Here is an 8,250-nt window from a genome sequence, read left to right on the forward strand (position 1 = left end):
TGGCCTGGGTAAATCCCTCCCATTGATCTGCCAATAGCAACCAAGGCTCAACTACAAGAGGAGGGTGTACTCAGCCCATACAGAAGGCACACCTCGAGTACCCAGCTTGGATAATAGGGGAGGCCATGCCACTGGACCCTACAGGACACCTACTACATTAGGCCACACTACCAAGACACGGAGTCAAAGCAGCTCTACCTAATACATAGAAACCAACACAGGGAGGCTGCCAATATGAGGACACATAGATACATGGCCCAAATGAAAGAACAGATCAGAACTCCAGAAAAAGAGCTAAACAAAATGGAGATAAGCAATCTCTCTGATGCTGAGTTCAAAACACTGGTTATAAAGATGCTCAAGGAACTTGGTGAGGACCTCAGCAGCACTAAAAAGATCCAGTCAGAAACAAAGCATACATTAACTGAAATAAAGGACAATTTACAGGGAAACAATAGTAGAGTGGATGAAGCGGAGGATCATATCGATGATTTGGAACATAAGGAAGCAAAAATAAACAATAAGAACAATAAGAAAAAAGAACCCCCCAAAATGAGAATAGTAGAAGCAGCCTCTGGGACAACTTCAAGAGATCCACCATTCACATCATGGGGGTGCCAGAAGGAGAAGAGAAAGAGCAAGAAATTGGAAATCTATTTGAAAAAGATAATGAAAGAAAATTTCCCTACTTTGGTGAAGGAAACAGACATGCAAGTCCAGGAAGCACAAAGAGTCCCAACTATTGTGGGTGCAAAGAGGCCCAATCCAAGACACATCATAATTAAAATGCCAATGGTTAAAGATAAAGGGAGAATCTTAAAAGCAGCAAGAGAAAAGCAGTTAGTTACCTTCAGGGGAATTCCCATAAGACTGTCAGCTCATTTCTCAAAAGAAACTTTGCAGACTAGAGGGAGCTGGCAAGAAATATTCAAAGTCATGAAAAGCAAGGACCTCCATCCAAGGTTACTCTATCCAGCAAAGCTGTCATTTAGAATCCAAGGGCAGGTAAAGAGCTTCCCAGACAAGAAAAAAACTAAAGGAGTTCATCATCACCAAACCATTATTACATGAAATATTAAAGGTACTTATTTAAGAAAAATAAGAACATCAAAACTATGAACAATAAAATGGCAATAAATACATATCTATCAACAATTAAATCTATAAAACAAACTAAGCAAACGAGAAGAACAGAGGCAGAATCATAGATACAGAGAGTGTTTTGATAGTGGCCAGATGGGAAGGGTGTGTGGGAGAATGGGTGAAGAAGTGAGGGGATTTAGAAGTACAAATAGGTAGTTACAGAATAGCCATGGGGATGTAAACTACAGTATAGGAAATGGAGTAGCCAAAGAACATATACGTATAATCCATGGACATGGACAATGTTGGGGGGATTGCCTGAGGGAGTGGGGGGGTGTTTGGTGGAGGGGGACAGAGGGGAAAATATCTGGACAACTGTAATAGCATAACCAATAAAATATAATTTAAAAAATAAAAAATATATAAAAATATAGACAAAACACAAACTCATAGATAACAGAGAACAAACTGACGGTTGCCAGATGAGAGGGAGGTAGGAAGCTGGGTGAAAGGTAAAGAGATTAAGAAATACAAATTGGTAGTCACAAAATAATCACAGGGATATAAAGTAGAGCATAGAGAGTAAGTACCAGAGCTATCAGGAGGACCACTTCATAAATTATATACCAGGTGGGGCAAAAGTAGGTTTACAGTTTTGAGTATATGAAAGTTTATTTTTTTCTATAATTTTGTGTTATCTTCTTTTCCATATGGACAACTGTAAATCTACTTTTGTCCCACCCTGTACATGTCTAATCACTATGTTGTACACCTGAAATTAACATAAAATAATATTGAATGTCAACTGTAATTAACAATTAATTGCACAATATGTGACAAAGCGACATATGAAAAGGCACTACTACATATACTACATCTTATTAATCAATACTAAACAGATGAACATTAAAAAAATAGTCAAAGAATATGAACAGGAAGTTCATCGTTCCTTCATTTATTCAACAAATACTTATTGAGTGGCTCTTATGTGCCAGACAATTCTAGGTACTTGTGACACAGCAGTGAACAAGACACAAGAGGGTGTCTGCCCTTGGAGCTTATGTTCCAGTGGGGAGTGACAGACCTTCATGAATAAGTAAATTATGGAGTATTTTAGAATGAGATAAATACTACTGATAAAAGAAGAAGATTAAGTAAGGAGATCAGTAGTCAAGAATGGAGGGGGAGTCTCATTGAGGAGGTGACACATCTGAACAAAGCCTTGAAAAAGTTCAAGGAGCTGGCCGTGGTGGGGACAGGGCAGGGCAGCAGCTCTGGCGTGCTGAAGTGACCGAAGGAAGCCAGCACGGCTGCCGCAGGGAGAGCGAGGGATCACCTGGTGGGGACCCTGCAGTCCATCAGAGAGCTTTGGTTTTTATTCCCAGTGAAATGGGGGGCCATTACTACATTTTGAGCAGAAGAATAAAGTTTTGACTTATGTCTTAAAAGGATCGTTCTGGCTACTTTCTTTGAACAGACTTCTTGAGTACAAACCTAGAAGCAGGAAAAACATTTGGGAGGTCAACGAGCACAAAATTACATGCTCCTTCTCACAGGTAATCAAAGATATGCTACTTTTTAAAAAGGTATTAACTGGTTTTTAACCTATGCAATGTTTGAAGCCCTTTTAAGATTACCCAGTGTTGATAAGAGCAAGGGCATTCCAGGCAGGTAAATGGAGACCACCATTTCAGGGGTAGCTAGGTAATCTTGCCCAAACCTCAGAAACATTCCACCCCTTTTACCAGAAATCCAACTTCCAATAAATTAATATAAGGGACTAATAATGACTGGTTGTTTATTGAGTGTTTATAGGCACCGGACTGTATACTAAATATACCCTTATGTCACCTCATTTAAATCCTTATCATTATTTGCCCTGGCTGGTGTTGCTCAGGTGACTGAGTGCCAGCCTGCAAGCTGAAAGGTCACTGGGTTGATTTCTAGTCAGGGCAGATGTCTGGGTTGCAGGCCAGGTCCCCAGGTGGGCGTGTGGCAACCAATCAATGTTTCTCTCACACATGGGTGTTTCTCTCCCTCCCTACCCCCCTCTCTAAAATAAATAAATAAAATCTTTTTAAAAAAATCCTTATCATTATTCCCATTTTACAGAAAGACAAAGGCACAGTGAGTCACAAAGCTCACAAATAAGGGCTGGAACCAAACCCAGGCGCTCTGAGGCTGCTCTGTAGCGGAGGTAGACATAAAGATCTGTGTCCAAGGTTGTTCATTACATCTTCATTTATTAGAGAAAAGTAAAATGAAATCAAAGGGAGGTTTTAAATAAATCATGATTTATGCACGTAACTCAGTCATTTAAAGTCTTGTTGAAGAAAAATAGTTTTTAAGTAGGCAGGTGCTGATGTAGGCAGAACTTCAAGGAGCTTCCTATTAGAAGATGTTAGTAGATGTTATGTTCCACTTCTTCATCTAGGTGCTAGTCCTGACCCACAGGTGTATTCACCAAACTGTATACTTTGTGTACTTCTGTGGGTGTGTTACAGTAAATTTTGCTTTTTTAAAAAAATTTATGTATTCATTTATTAGAGAGAGGGGGAGGGAGGGAGAAAGAGAGGGATAGAAACATCAATGTGAGATGGAAACATCCATGGGTTTCCTCTTGTACACACCTGGACCAGGGACTGAACCGGCAACCCAGGCATGTGCCCTGACAGGGAATCGAACCAGAGACCTTTTGCTTTGTAAGACAATGCCCAACCACTAAGCCACACCAATCAGGGCTTAACTTACTTTTTAAAATTTAAGTTGCCAGATGGCTTCTCATCCTAGGGGAACACAAAAAATGTCTGTGGAGCAGACTCTTTTATTCTGGGGTCAGAAAAGCCTCTAGGGTCCCTCTTGGTCCGGTGGACATAGGCTACGGCCACCAACTACTCCATAGGGAGTTTGCTACAAAACTTTTTATGGTCAGAAAAAGTCTGGTCCTTCCAACACCACAGGAAGGAAGTGGCGGGTGTCCTGGTAGATGGAAATAAGGCAACCCCACCACTGCACCTTCTCATCTCAACCACTGGGTTGAGATGCCCAACTGGGACCTGAGTTTTCTCCTGTCAGAGTGAAACTGAAGATCTGACTATCAGCTCAAGATTCAGGTCCCGTCTTGGAGAACATGAGGTTTTAATAGGGGAGGAGCTGAGGCTGGAGCCTTGCCTGAGCCAGCTCCCACCGCCAGGCAGTGGGCACTGAGGGGAACAAAACTTGAGCACCGCCTCGCCTGGGCAGGCAGGCGCTCCTGTGACCAAGATGAACACCAGAAAGAGAAGTAGGTCACGACAGTTACCCTTTCTAGTCTGTATCCTAAATTTTCTACCACTGATGTGTTTCATTTGTAATCTGAAATGAAAATCTATTTTAAAAAAGTAGGAAGAGATTGCTAATATCTTGTCTCCACTCCTCTTTCATCACCCTGTGTTCCCTTCCCCTTGCATCCCCAAGGTGGGCAAAACTGAACTCCTAGAGGATTCCTGGGGGTGGGGGTCATGTACACTAAAGTAAAAGAAAGAACCTTATTTTGTTTAGTCCTGTGGCATACAGTAGGAGCTTAATCCATACCATAACCCTCATCTCATGTCACCCAGAACTGCCTTAAAAGGAATACCCTTTGGATGGAATCCCAATGTCAGACTCAGAGCCTCAGTAGTTCACTGGAACAGAGTCCTGGACCAAAGCTGCACCAGGGACCAAGTCCGGCCCCCAGCCCACGGCAGGCACAGCTGTCAGCACTGGCCCACCTCTATCCCTGCCCAGACCAGCTGCCTCCCCAACCAGAGTGAAAGAAGCAAACGGCATGTGTCCCACACAGAAAGCGGAGTGTGCTGGAAACAGAAACAAAAAAAACAAGCAAATAAAAAAACTAGAGAGAACCAGAAAGAAAGTTAGATACAGAAGCAGGAAAACAAATATGAGAGGGGTATGGGAAGGGAATGAAGAGAGGAGTCTTCCCTTAGTCAGAACCAGATGGTTCCTGCCTCAGTTTCCCTGCTAGTTCTCCAGGGTTGGCCCAGCTGCAGCCTAAGTGACTGGGCACCCTGCTCGGTCTTGCCAGCACTCTCCTTTGGGCGGGGGACTCTGTTACCTCCTTCTCCCCACTGCATACTGGCTGAGGTCCACCCCAACCCTTTGACATAAGGGGCTCTCCCACCTAGACGGCCCCAGCCAATAGCTTCGGCCAAATGCCTCCATCAAGGAAGAGCCCAGGATGAGATGCCCTCTCCTCCACCCTGCAATGAAGACCCTCCCCTGCCTCCACCAGCTCCCAGGGGCTGGAGGGGGTGGGGATGGGAACAAAGAATGTACCCTTCAGCAGGCCTCCCTGCTAAGGCTGCCTCCTAGGAGGGAGAGAAAGTCAGGGAGGGGAGAAGCTGACTGGTCTGTGCTGAGGGTACCAAGGGGGCTTCCTGCCTCCACAGAGCCTTGCCTTGATGCCCAGACTGTATATCAGCAAGGGCACTTCTGATTCCCCAAGAACCATGGGGGAGGGGCCCAGGGAGGCCGCTGCAGGGAGGAAAAACTGAGTAGGAGGTGGCCAGAGTCGCCGAATTCCTCTGGGTCCTAGAGAAGGGTGGGTTCCTTCCCTCCCTCCCTGCTCACCCCATCTGTCTCAGACCTCACCTCCCCCACTTCCGGGCTTCTCTGAAGTTCCAACCCTGAAGAGAGATGCTTCCAAGTCAAAGGGCCCCAGCCCCCTCCGGGGGCCCCTCCTGGCTGCCTGGGCTCTGGGGACTGAAGCCCCCCTGCCTCCCCCTCCATTGCACCAGATGTGGCTGCAGGGGAGGGGTGAGCACAGGGTCCAGCTGGCAGTGGTCACTCGGTGGTCCTCTTCCTGCCGAGTCAGCAGAATCTGTGCCAGCTGCCAGGCCTCCTCACTCAGCACTTCCTCCAGCCCACTTTCCAGTGCGGCTGGGGCTTCCATTCCCAATTCAGCACAAATCCTATCCCCAGTCTTTCCTGAGCTGCCCACCCAGGTGCCAGGGCCTGAGTTCAGCAATCGGTGGATCATGGGAGGAGGAGGCTACCCAGCCCTGCCCAGTGTGAGAGACAGAGGTCAGGGGCACTAGAGCCTGCCTCACCCCTTCCCAACTACAGAAACATCCTGATGTACAGTGGGTTTCTTGGTCCTTTCCTCTGCAAAGCAGTGAGGCAGGTCATGGCCCCCATCCCTTCTCTGCTCCCCAAACCCTTTGCTGGTCAGGCCTAATGCCTCCTTGCTCCTCCACAGATTTTCCAGAGCCTGGAAAATTTTCCATCCCATGAGCAAGAGACATTGGCTGCTCCATGGGAGCCCCAGAAACACAGCAGCCTGGTCCAGAGCTGGGCACAGAGTAGGTGCTTAACAGAGACATGCACAATCAATCAGTAAGCTCTTTTAGCCCTGTACCACTGGCCCTCCAAGGTCCCTTGAAATTGGTTGCTGGTGCCAGGGACTGGCAGCAAGCCTCAACCACGTGGCTGGGTCTTAAAAATGTGGGTGTGAATCCTGGCCTGTAGGGACAAGCTGCTTGCCCGCTTCACCTCCAGACAGCTCAGGCCCAGCCCAGCCTGGGGACGTGAAGCCCTCATTTGACCCAAGCTCTGCATCCTCTACAGCCTGCCCAGGTCTCTCTCAGCCCCCAGCTCTGCAGGCCTCAATCGAATGATGCCAGGACACCTCAAGCCATGGAGGGAGGCAAGGCCTTGCCTTCCTGGAGAGGTGAAATCACAAAGGCTCCCCTGCGCCCACAGAGCTGCTGGGTTCTGTCAGCCACAGCAGGAGACCCAGAATGAAGGAAGAAGGACGTCAGGGGGAGGGAACGGAGAGGAGGGAAGAGGACAGGTCCCACGGGAGGTGCCTGCCTCGCACAAGGTTCACCCTGGGCAAGGAAGGATGCTGAAGACAGGTAAAAAGAGGGAAGGGACAGGAAAAATGGGAGGTGGGGGGTGGGACGCACAGGACAAATGAAGCCCTCCCTTCTTTCACAGTCCAGAGGAAAGAAAGAGAACAGTGCCCACGTGTCTGGCACTATATGGGTACTTTTCATAATCCTCTCATTTATTCTCCCAAATATACCCCAAGAAAGGTATTACCCCCAGGTTACAAATGAAGACTCTGAAGCTCTGATGGCTCATCTGGTTTCCCAGGGCAGAGGCCTGGCCAGGCCAGGACCCCAGCTCAGTCATCCTGGGGACCCCAAGTCTCCAGTCTCAGCAGGGGGCTGGCAGGGGTGCAGCCCTGGCCCTGGGAGCCTGTGCAGAGGCCCAAGCTATGTTCAGAGCAGTTTATTCAAACAGAGCCTAACAGGAAACTTGGCTTCTCTGACTCACTCTGATTCGACCTTATTAAGAAAAAAGAAAGAGGATCAGGAGCCAGCATAGGGTAGGGTTTCATGCCAAGAGCTGGCTCAGAGTTAGAGGCCTGCTGAGCACAATGGCCCATGCCCTGCTCTCCCCACTGCTGGAAAGTCCTGAGGCAGCCTTGCCTTCTGCCTGGCTTGAGAAGTGGGGTTCAGCCTTCTCCACTTCAGGCCAGTGAGGCTCCCCTACCTCTGTACTCCCTCCTTTCCTCCTCTTTCCTTCCCCTCCTGCCTGGGGTACCCTGAGGCCTGTTTCCACTTCACCTCCTCCTCTCCTGGCGCTGCTGCCCATCTGGCAGGAGGGCCCTAACAGACCCCAGGGATTCCAAGCAGCTGAGGCCAGTACTGCAGGGGGCAGGCAGCAAATGGAGGGGGGGGGGGGCGCTTAACCCTCCAGGTCCCGGTGGTCCTCTGTAAACTGGCTTTGCATTTGGCTTGGTGTCCTGAGCCAAACCAGTTGCTCCCCGCAGGAGTCCTGTGTGGAGTCTGAAATCAAACCCCACACAGGGGAGCTGAGGAACAGTGTTGAATGTTGATAGTTATGAACATTTAAAGGGCAGACAGATACCTTGAGTCACCTGAACCAGGCCTTATCCTAAAGTACAGTGTGATGGGTAAACAAATGCTAGTGGGAGTGGAGGCTGGGGGCATCCAGAGGAATGTCCATTCTGGCTGTCTCCTCCCAAGGTGAACTCCAGGAGATCCCAAAGTAGAAGGAAAATCTGCACAGGCCAGGTTAAAAGCAGGGTCTTCCTGCCTGGTTTATAAGCACCGTAGGGGGATTTCTGCTCTCCAGTTCCCAGGAGAAAGATCAGAA

Source organism: Pteronotus mesoamericanus, unplaced genomic scaffold, assembly GCF_021234165.1.
Source record: "Pteronotus mesoamericanus isolate MK-2021 breed Mesoamerican mustached bat unplaced genomic scaffold, CSHL_Meso_final contig_100, whole genome shotgun sequence".
Lineage (NCBI taxonomy): Eukaryota > Metazoa > Chordata > Mammalia > Chiroptera > Mormoopidae > Pteronotus > Pteronotus mesoamericanus.